The 24,871-nt window shown below is 38.4% G+C and overlaps 1 protein-coding gene across 1 annotated transcript in view; it reads left to right on the forward strand.

Annotated features, from left to right (window-relative positions):
* Positions 1 to 24,871, forward strand: part of rdgBbeta (cytoplasmic phosphatidylinositol transfer protein 1) — a 185,692-nt gene that overhangs the window by 157,748 nt on the left and 3,073 nt on the right. The window lies entirely within an intron of this gene.

Here is a 24,871-nt window from a genome sequence, read left to right on the forward strand (position 1 = left end):
AGTTGGACACCTGCTTTGTGATTCAAAATATGATTTCAGGGCTGGATACAACTTCAGTACTCATTCAGTGGAAGGTAACAAGGAAAGCCACGTTGTTCTACTGAAACCAAGAACTTTGGAATACTCAGTTTCGACGAAATCACAAAACTCCATCAAGGAGCCCTCACGTACAGTGTAAATGTGAAAATATGAGTAGATTTTCTGCACTACAGTTTGAACACAAACTGGAAGACAGTCCACAGCAGTTTGTATTGCATTGTTGACAATGTGAGTACTGCAACCTACACCAACAATCGATTTCTCAAGAGACATCTGCACGATAGAATAACCATTTTTAGAACATTTCCGAGATGGGCCACTGAAGTTAGTGTTGTCTGCACGAAGTCCAGCCACTTTACTTTCAAGATGAAAATCATTTAGCGTTTTCAGGACAAATGATGAAATAATGTCAGCAGTTTCCCCAACCTGTTCTTCAAAATTTAACCATTTTACCTGTACCCCCTTGTTGTAAATAAAATAGTAAACAAGAAGGGGGAAAAGTTTGGTGGATTTATGATTTGAAGAGAGTGTGTACACCGAGACATAGTTCACATTTTCCAAGTCCTTCTTCACTTCGGATATCGCAGATGGACTAATTGCATTAGTGACAATAGCTTCACACTTTATCTTAGCACATGAATATTTTGGTTTGAAACACTTCTGAAGCCGTGTAGACGTGCAGTCTGCCGAGCGAAATGTATGGTTATGTTTAACAGTATGGAATGCAAAACTGCCTTCAGAAGCTGCCAAATTCTGTTCAACTGACCCCAGTTCAGCTCCTCAAAAGAAAGTAGTGAGAAATGAGCTGGATGCAGCAGCATTGTCAGCGAGTTTGTGCTTCTTAGTATCCAAATGTCATACAATCTCGCTTTTCCCACCGTTTGTTATTGAAAGCAAAGCTGAACATTTGGTGCAGCGAACGTCGCTTTTAGATTTATCTGGTACTATAAACGGGTAGAGAAACTGCAATTCGGCATTTAGTACACATTTACCTATAACTTTCGACATGATTACCATGTCTAGCTTAAACCACACTAACTGATCATCTGCATAATCACCAGTACCGTTGCCTACGTTATACTTAAAGCCGTGAAAGTGCTGTTGTCACAACGCCAGTACACAACTACACTGCTCCAAACTGGTCTTCCCGTCGTGAAAGTAACGACCGCAACGACAACCGGAAATTGGAGTGTTTATATTTGAAGCTGTAGCCATCTTAAATTAAATATTCTTTCCTCTTTTTGAGTTAACCCATTACCACGCACCTTCCTTTTGATGCGGCCTGCAAAATCTTACCCACCCGACGACATCGCAGGTGCTCCGTCAGTAGCGACATTACACAGATTTTTTCGTGATAAGCCCATATCATTCATTGCGTCTTCAATAGCTGCAAAGTCTCATTGAGGGGAATGACGTCCAATAATTCCTCAGTTGTAGCGAAATCTTTTTCGACTCCCCTGATGAAAATAGATAGCTGTGCCATGTCACTTTTGCCAGTAGTCCCATCAAGAGCAATCCAGTACTTTTCAGAAGTACCGCATTTGTTCCGCAATTGCTCTTCCAGGTCGGCACCAAATTCCTGTACACGACGAGAGATGGTTTGTTTTGACAAGCTTATCGCCTCAAAGTGGCCCACAGCACCTGGACACAATACTTTCGAGCACTCCATTAAACATTCTTTTACACATTCACCATCATTAAAGGGTCGCCCACTTTTTGCAATTTTCAGAGCACAATATAACTTGCTCGAACTGCGCCTTCTAAAGTCTTGGGTTCAAGTATCTCTGGGAGAGGGAGATAAAATAATTATCATTGTGTTTTCTAAACAGCTCTTAATAATACAAACCCAAAAATGAAAACAAATCCCCTAATTACATGTAAAACAATTCCTAATTAATAAGTTATTACTTACCTCTGAAGAACTTTGCAATTCCGATTTTAATTTAGCAATTCTTTCGGCTCTTGCTGTGCTAATAATGTTATCATAGGTTGAAGCATGTTTATTCTGATAGCGTCGGTGAACGGTTGAAGACTTTGCGCTCAAAATGACATGGCAAAATTAAACAATGAGCTTTCCCTTTGGTATTGACAACAAAATATGAATCCACACATGAAGGATTAAACAACATATGTGAGAGAGAGAATATGTACTGTCTCCTACGCACACTTGCACCGACCACAGCGTGGGGTAGGTGGGGAAGGAGGGAAACGTTGCTACTGAGTGCAGCGCTGGTGCGCCCCAGCACTGTCCTAGAGTTTGAAAGGCCTGGTATACATTGTGTACCACTGATGGTGCATGATAAAACAAAAATTGGTGCACATAAAGCTTGTAACTAATGGTCATTCAATAACCTCCTTTAATTGCAAAAACATAACATTTTATCTATTTAAACAAGTTGTAAGATTAAAAAATTCTGTATGGTTATAATAAGGTTGATTTATTAAATTCCGATGCAAATTGACTTTGATAGTGTAAGAACACACAGGTTTTGATTTTTGCTAGGCGTGGTTCAACAATGGCTGGTTCCTTGTTATTATGGCAGGTGGCAGGGTGTTAGTTCAGCAGGGTGTCAAATCGGTGTCATATAACCTCATTTCCATACATAGGATTGTTAGACCAGTACATTTTTCTTTGGGGAAGAGGACAAATGTCCATAATCATAAAAACTGAAGGAGCAGCTTCTTCATATCCTCTTTCGTGCAGGCCTTGGATTTAATCATTGGTGAGCATATTTTTACTCTTCTAGATGCACCACATTCAGGGTGACCAGATGTCCTGCTTTTGGCAAGATACTCCTTTCTTTTTTTTTAAACACCCTATCCTGTGGTCCGCGATGAGGCTTGAAAATTGTATAAATATCCTGCTTTTTATAAAATATCCTGCAAAAATACTGCAAAATATATGGTATTTCTTTTGCAGAATGTGGTATATGTAATTATTAAGGTTTTAAACAAATGAAAGGGAACGAGAAATAACGAATATAAGATAGGAAACTTAAAAGGGTCCACCTTTTCAATACAAATAAATGTTATAAGTTTATTTACAACATATATTTACTCTTGGAACTAGTTTTGACGCTGTTTGGCATCATCTTCAGCCAAAATGTGGGAAATAGGCATAGGCGTAAGCATGTACGCTCCATAGACCCTCAAAAACAACTCCATCAACTTTCTAGACCTAACAATCAATAGGCACCCCTCTTAATTTACATATAGTATTTATAGAAAGCCCACTCAAACGGCCACTACTATAAGAAATGACTCACTACATCCTCAAACACATAAAGCGGCTACATACAATAGCTTAGTAGATCGAGCATTCAAGATTCCGATGTCCAGAAAAAACTTAAATAAAGAACTGAACACCATTCGCTCTATAGCAAAATTTAATGGATAAGTGAAACCTGTATTGAAAGAATAATCAATAAGTTCAGACACCGCCCAAAAACCACCCTAATAAAAGACAGTACTAGCACTGCCACGTTTTCTACATTTACCTTTAATAAGGAAATTTACAACGTTACTAACGTTTTTAAAAAACACAACGTTAAAATAGCCTTTCGTACTAACAATAGAAGCACAGAGATCCTGCATAACTCTTCATCCATAAATAAAAGTAGTCCTTTTTCAAAGTCAGGTGTATATAGGTTTTCTTGCCAAGACTGCAATAGCTCTTACCTAGGTCAAACAGGACGCAGTTTTAAAATCAGATATGCAGAACATGTCAATGCCATAAAGTACAATCGTTTTTCCGCAGTTGGCCTACATATAAAAGAATTTAAGCACAACTTGACTGAAATAGATCAAGATCTTGAGGTATTAGAAATTCTAAACAAAGGTTCTTTACTAGACGTCACTGAAAACCTCTGTATTCATTTAGATCAATATTTCAATCCAAACCTAAACTTAAATGATATCTCAGAGAAACCAAAGATCCTGTTCGACTTTCTCATTGAATTTTTCAAAAATATTAATATTCCGAAAAACAGATCTGTCTTTCACATTATGCATAATACTTTGTCACGCCACACACTTTCATCGCATCACCCTGCATAGTCCCCCTCCTTCCACTCCTCCTCCCCTACCGCTCCTTCTCTCTCCCCTCCTAGTCCAACAATGGCCGTTCCCCCGACCTAAACTATCCACCGTGCTCTGTTCCTCTTCATCTCGCGCCATAGCTTTACCGCCTTAGGTCCTGCAATGAACTGTGAACATCATAGAAACTGCCCCCACCCTACAAGTAACGTTGCAACAATAGACCACAAATATTAGCACAGTCAACTTCTAAACTCTCAGAGGAACGTCTTACATAATTCGAATTTTGTATTCTTGTCAAGCTGAATATGTTTACTACACCCTCAACAAATGTGATTCTTTAACTACCATGTTCATCTCACACTTGGATTTAGATATGTTATATGCATTTGTACAAGTTTGGATATGTTGAGCCCTGTCTCATACTTATGCTGCGCTTGACCTATATGGCATCTGACAAAGTTTCTACAAATTTTAATTCTTTAACTGCCAATTTCACCTTGTACTTACGAAAAATTTGAATATGTTACATGTATTTGAAATTAGTATTTAACGAGTCCTAACTCGTGTGAGTTATAGCTTTTGCTTCACCCTTCATGGACTGTTTTGAAGAGGCATTACTAAATATCTACAAATTCGAACCTTTACTGCCAAGTTCATCTCGCACCATGGGTTCAGATGTCATGTGCAATTTTAAGAGGCTTGATTCTGTTAAATCCTAACTCGTATTTGAACTACACTTGCACCAGTGACATTCAATGAATGAGTGAACGCAGACCTTTATGTGCCAAATTCATCGCGAACCTACAGTTTCGAGTGTGTTGCATGTGTTTCAGGTTTTGCATTTATCGAGTCCAAACTCACGTTTGTGCAATTTTGTCTCACCCTTCACAGCTGGTTTTGAATTGATGCTTAGTGAATAAGTGATTTCAATCCCTAACTGCCAAATTTCATCTCAACCCAAAAATATTTTTAAAATGTTAAGTGCATTTTTGAGACGATTGTGTTTGTTGAAATCTAACCTATGTTTTGTACTACACTCATGGCAGGCAACATTCAGTGGAAGAGTGTCTGAAATAATTTGAATCTCCAATGCCATTTTCATCTCAAACTTCCGCGTGGTTTTGTTGCGGTTTATATGTTTTTTAAGTGATTATGTTTTTGAGCCCTAACTCATGTTTATACAATTTTGACTCACCCTTCATGACCATTTTGTAAACTGACATTGTAATTCACTATTTCATGTCCCTTATTTAATCACACTGATTTAACATCTTGTACAATGTAAATGTCTGCATGCTTACGCCTATGCCTATTTCCCACATTTTGGCTGAAGATGACGCCAAACAGCGTCGAAACTAGTTTCAAGTGTAAATATATGTTGTAAGTAAACTTATAACATTTATTTGTATTGAAAAGGTGGATCCTTTTAAGTTTCCTATCTTACGTTCTCAGTTCAATACGGACAAAAAATGAAATTCTTAGATTTAAATACCTCCAATATTATCGGTACATTGTGTTTTACATCAAGAACTTTCTCAACTTTAAATGTTAGGGATAGCTGCAGTCGCTTAAGTGCGGCCAGTATCCAGTATTCGGGAGATAGTGCGTTCGAACCCCACTGTCGGAAGCCCTGAAGATGGTTTTCCGTGGTTTCCCATTTTCACACCAGGTAAATGCTGGGGCTGTACCTTAATTAAGGCCATGGCCGCTTCCTTCCCATTCTTAGCCCTTTCCTGTCCCATCGTCGCCATAAGACCTATCTGTGTTGGTGCGACGTAAAGCAACTTGCAAAAAAAAATTTTTTTATGGATACTGTGTCAAAATGTGTAAATTTCTGCAGAAAGCAAGGTTTGAACCATCGGCAGTTCAAAGAACTTTTAATAGATCTCAAGGCAGAATGTTGCAACATTCCCTTTTATTGTATTGTGCATGCGGCTCCATGGCTAAATGGTTAGTGTGCTGGCCTTTGGTCACAGGGGTCCCAGGTTCGGTTCTGGGCAGGGTCGAGAATTTTAACCATCAATGGTTAATTCCGCTGGCACGGGGGCTGGGTGTATGTGTCGTCTGCATCATCATTTCATCCTCATCACGGCGCCCAGGTCGCCTACGGGTGTCAAATCAAAATACCTGCACATGGCAAGCCAAACATGTCTTCGGACACTCCCGGTATTAAAAGCCATACACCATTTCATTTCATTGTATTGTATTGTGCGCTGGTTAAGTTTGCATAAGTGCTAGGAACCTTCTTTGCAATAATTGAAGAAATTGCTGTGTTGATGGAGATGAAAAGTTCTCCACAACAAACTTTGCGGAATAAACAGTGGATAGTTGATCTCGCTTTCTTGGGGGACTAACGTATTATTTGAATGATTTAAATATTTCATTGCAAGGGAGAAACAAATTGATTAGCACCATGTGTGATAGAATTAAGGCTTATTGAAAAGTCAGCTTGAAGCCAGAAATTTTGACTATTTTCCTTCATTAAAATCATTACATTTGTCTACTTACGTAAATCTTGGAGACTATCAGACGTCGTTACAGACTTTGCCCGATGAATTCAATGCCCAATTCAAAGAACTGAATGATATGGCACCTCAACTTGAAATATTTATGACCCATTTTACAGCACGTCCTGAAAAATCACCATCATATTTCCAAACAGAGCTGATAAAAAATTCTAAAGGACAGGTACTACCACTGCAGCAGTGATTTAATTTCCTTTTACAAAGGTGTTCATCCTTAAGAATTTTCCAGACTTTATGCACTTGCCTTAAAAATTATGTGAATGTTCGGTACAACTTATGCTTGCAAACAGATGTTTTGAATTTTGATTTTAAATAAATGTACAACTAGGACTTCTCTGTTTGATGCTGTCTTAGAGGCTGTACTTAGAATTTCTACTGCCAAATCGATTATACCCAATATTGGTAAATTAGTTGCTGCAAAACTATATCAACAATCAACTTAAACACTAAACGTACATTAAGGCAAACACAATGTATGTACAGATTAAGTTATGTGTTTGTGTGATCACAGTATTGTCCTAAATAATATTGTTTTCCTAAGCTGCGCGCTGACTTGACGACCTGTGGTTCTCCCTCTGCCACGCCCCCCTTCCCCCACCACCTCACCGGTGCTACAGCACAGCACCGGAGCTGCTGCCTGGGCCATGGGAGCACCTCAGTTGGAATAGTTTTATGTATACAGTCCTAATAAAGCTGAAGCATTACTCTACTTCCTTGGACAAAACGCAGACTGCAATATAAAGCAACATGTATCTCGAACCACATTGTGTGCACCGGTGACGCATGTCTGGATTTTGGGAACTTTGTTGTTGTTGTTGTTGTTGTTGTTGTTGTTGTTGTTGTTGTTGTTGTTGTTGTTGTTGTTGTTGTTGTTGTTGTTGTTGTTGTTGTTGTTGTTGTTGTTGTTGTTGTTGTTGTTGTTGTTCAACGTCTACACTACAACCATTCTCCTTTGGTATCATTTAAAAGGTAGAAAATTACAGAGTGCTATTCTACTTTGTCAGTCCAAAAAGATTTGACATTATGAAGAAATATTTAGGAAATATTATATAGGGTTTTGTATTTAGCAATGAATACTCAGATCTTTCATTTATTTTTATGTAGTTACTAGGTTACACCTTATAAATTTTTTTTTTTTTTTTAGTCAAAGAACAGAATTATAGTGACTCACTGCCTTTTTTCAATTTCTCTGTTGGGGCTAATTCAGTGGCTAGCTCTACAGTTGTATTATGCAACTGATTGCCGAGACAGGATCACTTGATGTCTTGTGTCTGTTATGAACATTTTAGTCAGAAACGTAGTTTTGTATGAGATTATTTAACTCGTGTCTGTTTATTGAGAATGTTGGTGCTTTGAAATAGAAAGGTAGATAGAGAGAATGCCAAGTTGTTCTAGGGTGTAAAGCACTGCTTCAGGTCATGTATGTCACTTACACCCCTGTAAGACAGAGAGTGTTTGCACTGGCAATTTAAGCATGATTTGTCAAAAAATACATCATCCATGCCAGCTGGATACCGACATTGATCATAGAAGAGTTATGCTCTGGATAAAGTTAATACGGTATATTTATCAGTATTGACTATTCCATATCTTAAAAAGTTTGAATCGTCCATCATCCAATACTTCGTGAGAATTTATTCCAAATTAGTCATCATTAAGGAAAGGATTATAAGGTATATAAGTATTTCTAAATATAAATACATATTTAAAAAAATTTCTATCCCTTTCAGACCTGAAAGAAAACTGGTGGTGTGAATTTTTGTTTGTACATCAAAAACTGACTAAAATGCTCTTAAATACATATATTTTTAGTTTATTCTGCTAAATTAAAATTAACATCTGAGAAAAAGCACCCACACAATTGTGCGTGTCAGGACTTAATTCACTACTTACAAAACAGAAAATTTACCTCAGTGCATGTAAATATACATATGTATATGATCAAATGTTCTCTTTTACAGTGGGGAATAATTTAACACAATTAAATCTTTGTTCAAACACAAGTAAATATTACATTTTCTACACTGAGGACGAGTTTTGCTTTTACTGCCTTTTTGGCAGCAGCACCTTGCCGTCGGATCTGAAAGAAAACTGGAGGTGTGAATTTTTGTTCGTACGTCAAAAACTTACTCAAATGCTCTCAAATACAGGTTTTTACAGTTTATTTTACAAAATGAGAACTTTCAGCTAAAAAACAGAACCCACGCAATTGTGCATGTCAGGACTTAATTCACTACCTACAAAAAATTAAAATATTCAGCTCAGTACATGTGAATATACACAAGTTCATGATCAAATGTTCTATTTTACATTGTTGAACAATGTGTTTTAAACAATTAAAATCTTATATATTACATTTCTCACGTAGAGTACGAGTTCTGCTTCCACAGTCCTTTTGGTGGCAGCACCCAGCACTCTTGCATGCATTGCCTGTAGGGAAACCTAGCCTGCACACTTGTGCGTATCTCAAAACCTCATGGTATTACGTACGATGTTGTAAGTTCACAATTTACGTTTGCTAAACAATTTATACATCTCATTGATTATATTCTGATATTCAGTAGAGCTTCTAGATTAATATGAATGCAATAAATAAATACTTATTTTAGGCATTACTGCGTCCCGCCATCTTGCCGATGAACTGTATTTTTAAACTCTTCTTCCTGCCCCTGGTGGTCAAGCACTAAATAAAAGCAACTGAAGTACATGCTATCTGTCCCGCACAAGCACTGCAGTCCGGTCTAGCGCCAAGAAAACGTCAAATAAACTCGGACATAAATAAAATACTAACCTGCACAATTGTGCGTACACGGTCTGAAAGGGTTATAAATACATAAATTCTTGTTTGTCAGTTATTTCAGTTATTTTTTACATTTTATAACAGTATGTTAAATCTTTAAGTTCATCGCATTTTTGTGTAGGGTTACTTAAACAAGGAGGAACCTATCGTGTGTATTACTCTTCCTCATAAGCTATCTATTCCTACTATAAACATCTGCTGCCATGAATACAGAGTTAAGGCTATTCTTTATTCTGCGTACTCGATGGGCATCTGTGTTTATCTTGACTTAATCTTACCATATCGCACTGCTGATAAAAGCCGGGGACTCCCTATGCCCACATAATATTCGGGATGACCTAATGGCATTCCATATTAGATAACAAAGTCCGTTACAATGTACATATTACGAGGAAGGGGAAGATGAGAGGTTAAGTGGGGATTAACCTTTTTGTGCTGTATGATGAAATGATGTAATATGAGAAAAGTGAATTCTGGTATTCCCTCCTTTGAGTTTTGAGACCCAACGGCATTGTGCAACTTTCACTCGGTCGAATCCGCTTTACGGATCACATTCTCTTCGGTCTCCAGTTATCTAGGTATGGCATGTCGTGTTCAGGTGTTCAGAACGCCAAAAGTCAAAACAAGTTTAAGCTTCTGTTTGCAGCAGTACATCTGTGAGTTCAAAGACATTTGTATTTCAAATGAAAAAATATTGCATTGCCGACCTGGTAGAAAATCCACAAAAGCGGATCAGCAGCCTCGAGTATTGCAACATTTGTCTGGTAGCATGCATATTGCTGTAGCTTCATGTTCAAATTCCAAGCAGATGCTGTTAGATGAACCAGCACCCTCATACTCATATTCAGGGCTTTCAAAATGTATACTATTCAGATTTATGTAGGGATTTGATTTTGGCTGATATCTCTCTATATAAAATGAATGGTGCTGGGTTTAGTGTATTTCTTGTTAAGTATGCAAACTTCAATACTCCAGATGAATCTAATTTGTGGAAACATTATCTTCCAAAAGTACCATGATGAAACTTTGCAGAGCCATGTGTGAAAATGAGAAAATATGGGTATGTAATGACGAGTCCATGGACTCGTGGCAGAAGAGTGGGAAGCGAAGTTGTTGATGTACTTCAAAATTATGAAACTGTTAGCAAACATTAATTTTTGCTGCCATGTAAAGAAATGTCAGCAGCAAAGCATGTTACAGTAGCTAGGTTGTTAAAAAAAATTACAGTATGTACACTGCTTTTTATAGAAAGTGAAACACTCAGAAGCAATGGTTTGAAACATGCCAAAATCAGAGGACGTGTAGAACAGCGGAATCATAATAAGTGTTTTAAATTGCAGAGAGATGGCATGCACGTAGGCTCAGCAGTGCTCTTCTGTGTGTGACTGGCCAGGGCAGTGGTATGAAACGCGCAGTCAGTGCGGAGCCATCATACGAAGTGGAAATGTGTACCTAAGTGCCACTATGCCTCGCCGATATCACAGGAGGGAATATCAGCATGTGAGTGCGTTCGAACGGGGCAGAATGATAGGGCTCCGGGAGACAGGTCTGTCGTTCCGTTACACTGCGGCTCGTACAGGGTACGCTGCTTCAACAGTGAGGCGTATGTGGAACCAGTGGAGAGAAGAGGGCCGTACACAGCGCCAACAGGGTACTAGACGACACAATGTGACCATAGCGCGAGGTGACCGCCATCTTGTCCGCTTGGCCGCAACGGACAGAACAGCTTCGTCCACTGTGTTGACTCGACGTTGGAGCACTGTAACGGATGTGGGAATGTCTGCATCGACAGTTCAACGCCGTCTTTGACGGCCGGACTGGTGACACGCATGTCATTGCGCCGGCTTCCATTGATAGCAACCACCAACGCTGTAGCCTGCAATGGGTACGTGAACACCGACACTGGCGTGCTGAGTGGCAAAATGTAGTGTTTTCGGACGAGTCCCGCTTCAACTTGTCCTACAGTGATGGCCGCATACGCGTTAGGCGCTGCCTTGGTGAACATCATCGGGCAGACTGTATTGTTGAGCGGCATAACGGACAAACACCAAGTGTGATGGTTTGGTGCGCAATTGCCTATAACATGCTATCTCGCCTCCTACGTCTTGAGGGCAATCTGAACAGCTACCGCTATATCAGGGAGGTTTTAGAGCCCGAAGCACTGCCCCTCCTGCAGGCTGTTCCAGACGCCATATTCCAGTAGGACAATGGCCGGCCGCATGTGGCGAGGAATGTGCAAGCCTTCTTCGAAGAACGACGGATACCACTGCTTCACTGGCCTGCCCGTTTGCCGGATATGTCATCCATTGAACATGTCTGGGATATGGTCGGTCGGCAACTTGTTCGTTCAGGTCCTCCTGCAGCCACTGTTAATGATTTATGGACGCGCCTACAAACTGCGTGGCAGAGTATTCCCCAGCAGCATATTCAGGTGCTCTTGGATTCCATGCCACTACGTCTAGCGGCTCTGATTGTAGCGCGTGGTAGCACTACGCCGTACTGACTTTCCACGGTCACCCTGCATGTACAATTCTGTAATTGTAATCATTTGTGTCTTGTCATGTCCCTAATATGTGGAATAAATTGCATTGTGATCACAGCTCTCGGTCTTGGTGTTTCACTTTCTAAAAACAGCAGTGTATTTATTGTGGTCAAATCATGTGAAATATGATTGTGTGTTGCTTTTACTTATGGTTGCAGCGTCATATATGAACAAAAAGCCGTCTCCCTTTGCATATATTGTCACAAGATTATTCATGTAACTTTGCATTTTACATGCTCTGCGCAGGGTCTCCAAAAATATCCATATACAGTATTCCAATGTGGACACATTTGTGCATTATGAAAACAATATCTTAAGTCATCAGTGTCGATCAGTCTCTTCAGGAACAAATATTCATAACTCCCATTACCGCCAACCGCTATAGTCCCTCAGTGGGAGACATGGCTTGCTGCAGTCGTGCACTATGTAGATAATTTAAAAAGTCCTAGATCGGTTGTAAGAAATGAAATTGCTTCAAATTGCTTCAAAATCTATTAAAGGACAGCACTTTAGGAAATGAATTAGCATATATTTCCGCTCACTTGAGTTCCTTGTGCCCTTCCATAAAAAAAGGAAAAATTAAAAACCTGAAAGCAACAACGAACCTCTTGACAGAGACTCTTAAAGAATTGGATAGCTGCAGTTTTGGAAGGTGAATTGGTAGACATTTGAGAATACAAGTGTACCTCGTGAGTTGACCATGCCATGTGGTTAGGGTCACGCAGCTGTGAGCTTGCATTCGAGAGATAGTGGGTGCGAACCCCGCTGTTGGCAGCCCTAAAAATGTTTATCCGTGGTTTCCCCGTTTTAATTGTTTCTGATATACCAATTTTGAAGTAAGGTTAGGAAGAAAGAAAAGATAACTAAGAATCAATGGATAACTCGGGAGATACTAGACCTGATTGATGAACAACGAAGGTACAAGAATGTAAAAATTTAAGAGGGCAGAAAAAAAATACAGGCGATTAAAGAATGAAGTAGATAGAAAGTGCAGGACAGCTAAGGAAGAATGGCTGAAAGAGTAGTGCAAGGATGTTGAAGGTTGTATGGTCCTAAGAAAGGTAGATGCTGCATACATGAAAATATAGGAAACCTTTGGTGAAAGGAAAACTGGGTGCATGAATATTAAAAGCTCAGATGGAAAGCCACTTATAGGGAAAGAAGACAAGGCAGAAAGATGGCAGGAACATATCCAGCAGTTGTATGGAGGGAAAGAAGTAGATTTTAAGGTTCTGGAACAGGAAGAGGCTGTAGATTTTGATGAAATGGGAGACCTAATTTTGAGGTCAGGGTTCGACAGAGCTTTGAGAAACAAAATTAGGAACGAGGCCCCTGGAATTGATGACATATCCTCAGAATTACTGACTGCCTTATGAGAAACCGGCAAGTGTGTAAGATGTATGATACAGAAGTGCTATCCGATTTTCGGCACAATGTTGTTATACCTATTCCCAAGAAAGCCGGTGCTGACAAGTGTGGAAACTGCCGCACCATTAGTTTAGTATCTCACGCCTGCAAAATTTTAACGGGGTAATGAAGTGCAGTCAAATGGAGTTTGGTGATGAAGGAAATATTAAATTAGGAAATGAAGTCCTTAAAGGAAGTAGATGATTATTGTTACTTGGATAGTGGAATAACTCATGATGGCAGAAGTAAGGAGGACCTAAAATGCAGACTAGCACAAGCAAGGAAGGCCTTTTTTAAGAAAAGAAATTTGCTCACTTCTAACATTGATATGGGATTTAGAAAGGTGTTTTTGAAGATTTTTTGTCTGGAACATGGCATTGTATGGAAGTGAAATATGGACGTTAATGAACTCAATAATAATAATAATAATAATAATAATAATAATAATAGGTTTTACGTCCCACTAACTACCTACAAATTGTCTTGAGGGGAGGTGCAGGAAATGCCTATAGAGCAATCTGATTGTGCCAGGGATTCCTCACTGACAATATCAAAGTGTGAAATTCACACTGAAGTTGGTTTTTAACGCTTCTTTTTCTTCAGCATTCACTTCTTTATATTGCGCTATGTAACATAGTTCATTGCTGAATACGTGATTTTACAAGATAAACAGCATTGTTTTACTTGCTGCTCAATAACTGGCACATTTAAAAAAATAATAACAGCAATTATTGTTATTAATATTATTATTATTTCTCCAATGGCCTATAAATTTGTATGATTCTGTTATCTTAGGAAAGTTGCTGGCAGCATTTAAAGGAATTTGTTGTAATGTAAACTAGTTCATGTGCACCCTTTTAATGGCAAGATGTAGATAAATCTTCATTTATTAACTCTAGAACTGCTGACTGTCTTTCTGGTTTATAATTGTACACCAGATGGCACTAATATAAATACCAGCTGAATACTGGTACTTTTATCTTCACTTTTGAAAGTCTTTGAAAAGCAAGCGGTGATCTGTATAAGTTTATTTAGCCGTAGAAATGAAAGTATTTTCGTATGTTCTTAGAATCAAGATGGCAGCCCATTTTATTGACGATTCTAAAATTGGGCGCTTGATTTTCAAAGATCTTAGTAACAGTGACTGTTTTGTTAATTCTGACAAGAAAATTATTCCTGAAAGTGGTGAAAGTGACAGTGAAGTACAAGATGCCTCGGAAGTAATGGGAAATTCAGATAACTGGAGTGATGTTCAAGTTGGTGCAGGTGATTTATTACTGGCAGTACGTCAGTATTTGAAGAAACCAGTGAAGGGGTAAGAGTGAACTGGACTGACAGAACTGCAAGAAAGTCATTATCCAGGTCATGATGTACCATTTGCCACTCATCACCCTGGGGAACATGTCTCCCCGTAATGCAACTCCCATTATGTACTTTAATTTTTTTTTTACATTAAGTTTCTTTAAGTTGCTGTAAAACAAACAAACAGATATGCTCAACAATATCTGCATAAATTAGTAGTGTTACAGCGCAAGAGTAGATTTTGTTTATGCCTGAAGGAGGTATTTATATTGCACAACTGAAACAGTTTATTGGACTTGCCCTGAATATGGATGGGTCTGATAAAGAAGAAGAATGTTTCTTCTTTTTGGGTTACACAACATCCTAGTCAGGATACATCTTATTTCAGACGATTAATGACCCGTGATATGTTTTTGCTGATGAACCGATTTTTTTCATTTAGTAGATAATACCTGCAGCAAAAAACAAGGAGAACCACAGTATGATCCATTCTTCAAAATTAGGTCTGTAGTTGATCATTTCAGTTCGTTTTAAAAGACATTAGACTCCTTGATATTAAAAAAAATTATGAAAACTAAAGTCAGTCAGTCTGGCTATTCTATCCGGTTGATTTCCTTCATGTTTTTTTAAACTGAAAAGTATTCATGCACGGATTTGTCATCAGGTACTATAAATCACATAACTTCCGCCTTCCTCAAATCATATTTTTTTTTTCAATTGTTTGTCTGTTTGAAGCAATCATATCTTTGGTTCTAAATGAGGTACGGAGTTTGTTTTTGCCTAAGAATACTCAGTGGATCAAGCTCTTTCATTTCAGCTCTTAACTATTCAAATTGGTAGATTCTGAGAAAAGTTATGAGTACATTTGTCTCCATGACGAAGATCTTTGAAGGATTTTTTAACACTTCGGCGCATAGTGTTGTTCCAAGGAATGTTTAATTCAATTTTTGTGTGTGATGTATTTTCAAATGTTTTGTTGACATAATATTACATTCTATTACCACAGCAGATCATGTGCTTTATTTCATTAACTCGAAACTTTGCAAATACATCCGTGAGGATAGTAACGAACACCACTATACTTTGTACATTGCAGGCGCAGCCAGTGGGAAACTGCTAGTATTCCTTGAAACGTCCTACATATTGATGAAGTACTAGTAGGCGCAAAGAATAGATCTAAATTAATTCTATATTTGCCAAACAAACATCACCATCAGTGGGGCATAAAACTTTTCATAGTATATGAACTTATTACACTTATTACATTTTGCAAATCTGTGTGTATTCCTCCGTCAAATCTGGGGGTTCACAATCAAGTGGAAAAGGTTTAGGGTATAATGATGGTAATGCATCTGCTCAATTCATTAGGAAATATATTCTGGAAAGGCTATCATATTGTTGTAGACCAGGCATCGTCAATCGAGAGCAACATGCCTTCGGAGCCAGTTTGCTCCCTGCTTTCGAGGAATGAGAGCAGCTTAGCGAGCGAGTAGGGGAAGTTCATGTATACTGAAGGTCAGTGGCGCAAAGGTATAGCACATCTTTCTTGACTGGTTAGATTCCGGCACGATACGCGTGAACTCATGTGAGGTGACATTCCATAGAACGTGCAGTGGTTGAGTAGAGGAAAAGTTTTATATTGCTTCTATGCTCTGAGGAAAGAAATAGCCCTCTTTATGGAAATGCACAGTGAACCACTAGGAGAACTGAACAATGGAAAAGAGATGGGTGATGTGGCATTTCTAGTACTGTAGATCTCACCAGCCACCTTAATGATCTTAATTCCTCCCTACAAAGTAGAGATCTTATCATTATTCACCTCTTTGATCGTGTTAAACCTTTTAATGACATAGATGTTGATTCCCATAGGGAATCTGAAATATTTATCCCGAATGAGTAAATTTATAATACTAATATAAATGGTCCGTTATTGGGCATTATAAATTTTCCAGCTAATTCATTCCTGGTTGCCAGTGTTTCGCCCTCGTGTGCTAGGTTGGGCTCATCAGTTGGTACCTAGCACACCTACCAAGACGCATGGCTAGTGCATACTGTGGAGGTCACTGCGTAGGCTACTTGAAGCCACCAACAGTGCCAATGCACTATGAGAGACTTTGTCTCACTACCAAAAATTGATGCCTGCTTGGCCAGGTACCAACTGATGAGCCCAACCTAACACACGGGGGCGAAACGCTGGCAACCAGGAATGAGTTAGCTGGAAAATTTATAATGTCCAATAACGGACCATTTATATTGGTATTTTAAACCTTTTAAGCGAAAAGTACTACTGTGGGAAAGTCAGTTCGTGAATAAAGACAATGCATTTTCCCACTTTGACTGCAGAGTTGTGTTTAGCTCCAAACTATTCCAGTAAAATATTAGAAGAATATAAAGAGGTTTTAATGTCAATATATGACGAAATTGAGAGTAGATTTCATGATATTCAGGCATTAGAAAATGATCTGCAGATTTTTGCTACGCCCTTCTCTGTGAATGTTCAAACTGTTAGACCAGAACTGCAGCTAGAGCTGATTAACTTACAGTGCGATACTCAAATGAAAGGCAAGTTTGCAAACACACAATTTGACTGAATTTTATGTCCGTTTTCCATGGGAGAGATTTCCTAGATTGCACAAATTTAATGCTCATATTCTAAGTATATTCGTATCAACTTATTTATGTCAAAAGATGTTTTCATTAATGCAGATTTGTAAATCTAGACACAAAAGTCGGCTCACCGATGAAAACTTGAAATGTGCTTTGCGACTCGCCAGTACGCAAACGATAGTGCCAAACATTGATACAATACTGTCTAAACGATCCCAGTGGTCCCGTGAAGGAGGAGTACACCAGTGATACGTTTTAGTTCGTGTGTTTAATTTGTTGAATGGGTTCGACCCCCACTGTCGGCAGCTCTGAAGATGGTTTTCCGTGGTTTCCCATTTTCACAGCAGGCAAATGCTGGGGCTGTACCTTAATTAAGGCCACGGCCGCTTCCTTCCCATTCCTAGGCTTTTCCTATCCCATCGTCGCCACATGACCTATCTGTGTCGGTGCAACGTAAAGCAAATAGAAAAAAAATTGTTTCATATTCATAAATACCATACAAATATTGAAATGCATGTTAATGAGAGTGCAAAGAATGTGTACGAATCACACAAATTGTAATGTACATGTCCCAGAGCTTCAGTTAATCGTGAAAAGGTATTTATTCAGGACATATTGCACACTGCTCTATATTCCTTTGTCAGTGAATAATATTTTGTCCTGTTATACTCTGTAATCTGTGTCCTGTTCGTCTCACATGATACATGCTCCAAATTATTATTATAGCAGTTGTTTATATGGTAACATTTCCGAGTGGTAAGTACAGTACGGCCATGATATGCAACCACCCCGACTGCTGCTCTCTTGTCACGTGACAGGTAGCCGTCCAGAGCAGAACAAGTAACACCCGCTCCCTAGAGCAACTACATGATGACATCTGTTGTAGACAATTAGTACACATGTGATGAACTAGCATTGGCTCTTTGGAAGAAGAAAACACTATTCACTGGCACAGTTGGCAGCAACAGAAGAAATCCTCCTGCTGCGCCTAAAAATTTGAAGCTTCAACCAGAATGAACTCTATATAAAAGAAGTGGATCTTTGTTGTTTTGTGCTTGGAGAGGGAAGAAATTGTAAAGGAAACCTCTCACAGTACTTTCTACTACATGTCCAGCCGTTAATAACATGGTGAAACATCGTTCATCTCAAGGTGAAGTTGTCATGCCAATTGTTGTTTGTTAATATGCAATAGGAATGAGGGCTGTTGAAGTATCTGACCAGGAAATTGACCACATATCTGCTGAGCAGTCTAGTCGTAGGAATTGATACAAACTCTTTTTCCACTTACTGGTAGTTGACACAGCAGTTTTGAATTCCCTTTTTTGTACTGCAGAAACACTAATAATAACCATTTGTTATTTCTGTATGATTTTATTGTCACTCTAATCAAATCACTGTGTAGTGCTGAACAAGCAGGAGTAGGCATTAGTATCAGTTCTGGTACAAATTCCGATACAGTTCAGAAACTAGGGAACAAGCGTCAACGTAGATGTGTAGGACGTGTAGTTTGCAGTGATGATCAGAATAGAAAAAAGTTACAAGATCTAACTATGGTTGTTTGGGCTATGATGTTTGTAGTTGTGTGGATTATTATAAGGATTTGGTGATCACAACACGGGAAAAATAAAGCTGACTTAAGGAAATAAAACAAAAATAATCTGTAGGTTCAAAATTCATGAAAAGAAATCAAAATCCATTTTTTAAATTTAAAACTGAAAAAAATTAAAAGTAGAGAACTGTGGGGAATATGTAAGAACATACTTGCATGTTTCAGAATACAATGTTTAATAATAATGTTATTTGCTCTACGTCCCACTAAGTACTTTTTACGGCTTTTGGAGATACCAAGGTGCCAGAGTTTAGTCCCGCAGGAGTTCTTTTACGTGCGAGTAAATCTGCCGACACGAGGGTGACGTATTTGAGCACCTTCAAATACCACCGGACTGAGCCAGGTTCACACCTGCCAGGTTGAGGTCAGAAGGCCAGCCCCTCAACCATGTGAGCCACTAGCCTGACAATACAATGTTTCAGGAATAAATTATACACAGTATCAGAAATTCTTTCAAAGATTTCCTTTGGTCAAAAAAATTGCATAATGTTATTTTACATTAGTTAGAAATCGTGACAATATATATGTTATTTCTATCATCTTCATATAGAACAGTCTTTCAGCATTCTGTTGGTGTATAATATGGATTTAATAGGATTAATATATGATTACAGGCAAACAGACCCGGCCAACAGCTGGAAACTGCAGATGATGATGATGATGATGATGATGATATGATTACAAGCATGGTTTTATTTTAACGGTGTATAGTGAGGAAAATAATTGCTGCATTTGACAGATAAATCTGCAGCAGTTCTAGGATTAACTAGTCAAGAAATGTGTGTGATTATGAGCTCCTTCCTTTTGGTCATGCTTAGAGTCAGGGGTTTTATCCGATCATTTTTTGTATCAGAACGTGTACTTCAGTATTATTTGATGGGAGTGAAACATCACCAACATGGTACAGTCGAACCTCCCTTCTGCGGACACCGTCGGTTCCGAGGAAAAATGTGCGTTACGAGAGGTGTCCGCTAAAACAAGTTTGTAAAAATCAGACATTTTAACGGCAAAGAACATCCACCTTAAATATAAGCATACATATCTTTATTTTTATTATTCTAAGTCATTTCTGTGTTAGTATTTTATAGAGAGTTATTGTAAGTGATTTTACATCATTTACAAACATTACAGCTTCGTGAAGTAATCGATTATTACTCATGTTTAACAGACAACTGAAATGCTATGGTATTTCTGTCTCACTAATTAGCGCCTGTACTGTCTTTTCCTTCTCAAGTTGACTACCTGAGCTCGACCTTATCAGCAACAATCCGAGTTATGAATAGAATGATGCAAGAAGGGAAGAAAATCCCCAGGTAACTTGTGAGTCAACAGTCTCTGGCAGCATTTCTGGGCAATTAGAATTCTCGGAATAGGTCTGTACACCACTAAGTAGAACTGCATTACGATGTACATCCTCTCCCCATGCTCGCGAAATAGTACAAACATTCAAAAGGTATTTCCTTATGTCTGAAGAATGGTTTTAAAAGAAAGGATGGCATGTGGTCCGGCATAATAAATTGTCCGGCAACGTGTGGTGAAGTGTCCGCTTCAGTCAAGTGGACGGGACAAATTACGATGTCTGCTGTCAGGAGTTCGAGGTGTCCACTAAAGTGAGGTCAATTTAACACTTGTCTTATGTAAAATAAAATCGGTTCCGAGGAAAATTGTCCATATAGAGAGGTGTCTGCTGAATAAGGGTGTCCGTTAGGGCAGGTTCGACTGTATATTACCTTATGAACATGGTAGTGTTCATGATGATATTTTGGCGTGTTCAATGTGTGGCAGAAATATTGTGATAGGTGAGCTCATGGGAAGTCCTTCCTCTTGAATAGTAGACTTGTTGACAAAGGTGACATAATTTTACTTTGCAATGATGTTTTGAATATTAATGATTTTGTTTTGTGTTCTTGTTGTATGTTGTTCTTTGCTGGTGTACTTTTCAGTATGTCCAATGTTTCTGTAACACATTTTTTTTGGTGTTTAGGTTGGAATTTTTTTTTTTAATTTTTTTTTTATTATGATAATGTTGTGCTGGGGAATGTCTTCAGTCTTCTTTATTAGGCTGCTATATACTTAAAGATCAGTAATGATGATGTAACAAGAATTAACACATTGTTCGCCAGACAATTTTTTTAAACCTTCTCGTGGGACCGTGTTACTTTTTGTATTAATCTCTTCTTAATTGCACAAAACTGTGGGCTAAAATATAAATACACATAAATGAAATACATGTTTTTTCTGACAATATTGGTAGCAGTCCGTAGGGATCGCTGTGGTCCCTTCATAAAAATGTTCCACTGGGACCACTGGTCCCACTCAGAGGTCTGGGCAAATTTCCCCTCACTTTTATAGGAAATACTTTCATTTTTATATTGTTTCTTTTATGTCACATGCAATTGCACACATTTATGTCAGCATTGTAGGGCAGTATTTCTTTGTACGGCAGGTATTTAGTACTGTTGTAATCATAAAATGATTGTTCGAAGAGAATCGGGAGAATAGTTGAAATGGCAAAGAAAATATTACCGGGTATAGATAGAGATGGTCCTGTCAGAAAATGTTCCATTGGGACCAGCAGTCTGAGCAATATTCTTATTCCCATCCCAGAAGTTGCGAACTTTCCACAGGGACCACAGTTGTCCATAGCTTAATTTCCATTTAACAGCAGTCCTCTGGTCTCTGGTCTCCAAGAAACAATAACTTAAATGTTTACCCATTGGTCCCTGCGGACTGCCGTAGCCTAATGGGAAATTCGGCCGGCAGTCCTGTTGTACCACTTTGGCACTCAATGGCATTGACATAGTGGACGTCAGTTTTAAGATTCTCTTTAGTATTATGTGATGAAAGGCAGTGAGAGACAAGCCATGAATTATTTTTGGGCTAAGTATATCATGTAAGGATTCACTTCCACGTTATTAACAGTGTGTATAGGAAATGCATGTGAACTCCCAGTTTTTATTCATTCAAGTAGTCTACAGTTGTCTGACCAAGAAATGATTTCTTCTGCATGTTTTTTCTTTAATAAGGAAGATTAATAGCTACAAACAGTCCTTTTGTGTCAGAGAATGGCTGTTTTATTTAACTCTGATTTCTTACCCCCTTAGTATCTGTGAACGAGGCCAAAGACACTTTTTAAGCAATTATTTTCGTATTACTGTGTGAAAATGGGAAGCCATCTTCAGGGCTGCCGACGTTGGGGTTTGAACCCATTACCTCCCGAATGCGAGCTCACAGCTACATGACCCTAACCGCATGGCCAACGTGCTCGATTTTCTTCTTTTTATATTATTTATTTATTGCTTGAGTTATTGGATAACAACAACAAAAGCTTAAGGTGTGGGATATATCACAAAAGAAGCTTAAAAGTTTGGAAATTTACAGTAGGGGAGCTTATGAGCTCAGAAAATTTACAGTATGGTTGGAACTCCTATCTCGAATAAGTCAGTCAGAGATTGCAGATCAATAGGATAAATTTACAATTTATAAATATAGGCTAGCCTGTATACAGTCGTGCCAACTCTCCCAATTTCTGGTCCTTTCCTCCTCTCTCCTGATCGCCGAGACTTATCTCCCAGTTTAGAGAAGTCTTGTTTGTTGAAAATACCAGGTTTTTCCTCATTCCTTAAGTAACTGGAGAGAATTGATGTTCATTGGCTACTGGCAAGGCAGATGCAATTAGCTGGCAGTGATCTTAAATATAACAGAATCTCTAACGTAATGCTTTTTATTTTATCATGTCCACATAGGAATGCAGACTGTGAGATACTTTGAGCATGTTAACAAGGACAAAAGCACATTTGAGGTCAATATATCCCAGAAAAGAATCCTTGAAGAAAAGAAACAACCTTAAAATGTATTTGGCAATGCAAGTGCCTTCAGTAAATAATTTAGTTCAGAATTTTTGAAGAGGTCTAAGGCAGTTACGATAAAGAGTCATGTGTTCAGATATATGCAGTATAAAGTAAATAAATAAATGAATAAGAGGAATTATGTAATAGAGTAGTATAATGTCTAAAATGCCAGACGGAGTGGCTCAGGCGGTTGAGGCGCTGGCCTTCTGACCCCGCTAATAATTAGTTAATAATTCAAAGAATACCAAAATCAGATGCAGTAATGAATGGCCAGATATTTATTGTGTGATTAATGGAGCAAGTTCTCAAATTGTCCTCCTATGGTAATGCAGATTCATTAACTGTCTTTCCTTTCATACAACACTGCAGATTTCTTATCTTTGCTATTTGTTCTACGTCGCACCATCTCGGAAAGTCTTGTGGAGATGATGGGATAGGACACGTCTAGGACTGGGAAGGAAGTGATCATGGCCTTGATTAAGGTTTAGTCCCAGTGTTTGCCTGATGTAAAACCTCAGAAAACCATCTTCAGGGCTACCGGCAGTGGGGTTTGAACCCATTGTTTCCTGAATAAAATCTAACAGCTGCATGCCTTGAACTGCATAGCTGTCTTATTCAGCAATTCAAATTTGAGCCCATTCAACCCTGGAAACGTATCTGTGGTCAGTAATCTTCGTCCAGGAAATTGTTCTTGATACATGTGCCATGCTTACCACTTCTTCTTTCTCCATAGGGTAAACTCTCTGCCATGTAAGCTTATACACTAAGGGTACAACCTTACTCTTTCTCTCCTGGTAATACTGAAGGTAGTGATTTGTAGTTATTTTTTAACTATGAGGTTTGATTCAGTGTCGCTAACAGTACAGTTTAGGAATCCTACTTGCCAATACGACGTTACTGTTAATCTTGTATGTTGGCATTGTATAGTCATGTTTTTTTTTTCCTCGTGACTTGCGAGATTTACGTGTTGCCACTGCTGTATTGTGAAAATCACTAGTGTTACATTTGCGGGTATAAGTAAAGTATATTTTCTTTTTCTGTAGGATTGTAAATCTGTTGGTGTAATACCTGGTAAGTAGAATTTTGGCATGTTAGAATAATGCGTTTAATACCATAGTTGGTGTATAAGAAGGAAGAAATATCTCAAGAACCCCTAGGAAAAGGAAAGCAACATTACCTCCTCTATATAGATCAGTTCAGTTGAAATGGAAGGAAATTTTGTTATCAATGTAACCTTATCTTGTCACAAATTCTGTACGGTTTGCAGACATAGCCTTTGTGTGTTATTGACTTACGTCGTAATTACGTGTAATATTTTTGGTTGCGTGTATTATTACAGCGTGGTTTCACTTCAGTCTGACAAGTAACAGCAAATTTGAAGAAGGGAGCTGAATTATTTACACCAGCCAAATACTGAAGGATACAGTTATAGTAGTGGTTATATCTAAGTAAAGGCAGAAATATATAACATTAAATTGAGTGAAGGAGAGGGAGTGTTTTATTTCCGTAATTTGTCACTGAGCTTGAAAACCGACTTAATTATGAATACGGTATCTTGATTGATCCTTTACTTCGGTAAACAAACCTCCATTATCGATACTTAAGTTGAAGTTAGTTGATGGTTATGTCTAGTGATTTCAATATGAAACTAGTCAAGTTGACAGAAGTGATGAGCCAAAAAAAAAAAAAAAAAAAAAAGCAGCCATATTTGCTGTTTTGTGTATAGCCTTACATGCCAAGTACTACCACGTGAATTTTTGGGGGTTGCCTGTACGAGACACATCTTAACCCCAGATAGTTGTAATTATTCCCAGTGAGACAAGTATGTACCTGTTTCCTGGTTAAGTGGCTCCAACATAAAGCTGACAGTAGTATACACCAGTCAGTTTTTAGGAGGTTGTTTATTATGCCTACTATGTCTATTATAACTTTGTTATGAAGATACCCAAGACTTGAGACTGTCAAATTTTCATTGGGGGGAGAAAAAAAAAAAAAAGCTTGAGTGAAGGAGAATTTGATCCCCATTGCTCTGAGAAATCATGTATTTATCCTGCATAGTACCACATAGCTGCAAAACATGCAGCTTTGCACCTTATAACTCTGTATTCATTATAAAACCGAAGTTCTCATTTAGAAAAATTGCTTGTGTTT

Source organism: Anabrus simplex, chromosome 2 (genome assembly GCF_040414725.1).
Source record: "Anabrus simplex isolate iqAnaSimp1 chromosome 2, ASM4041472v1, whole genome shotgun sequence".
In the NCBI taxonomy this organism is placed as follows: Eukaryota; Metazoa; Arthropoda; class Insecta; order Orthoptera; family Tettigoniidae; genus Anabrus; species Anabrus simplex.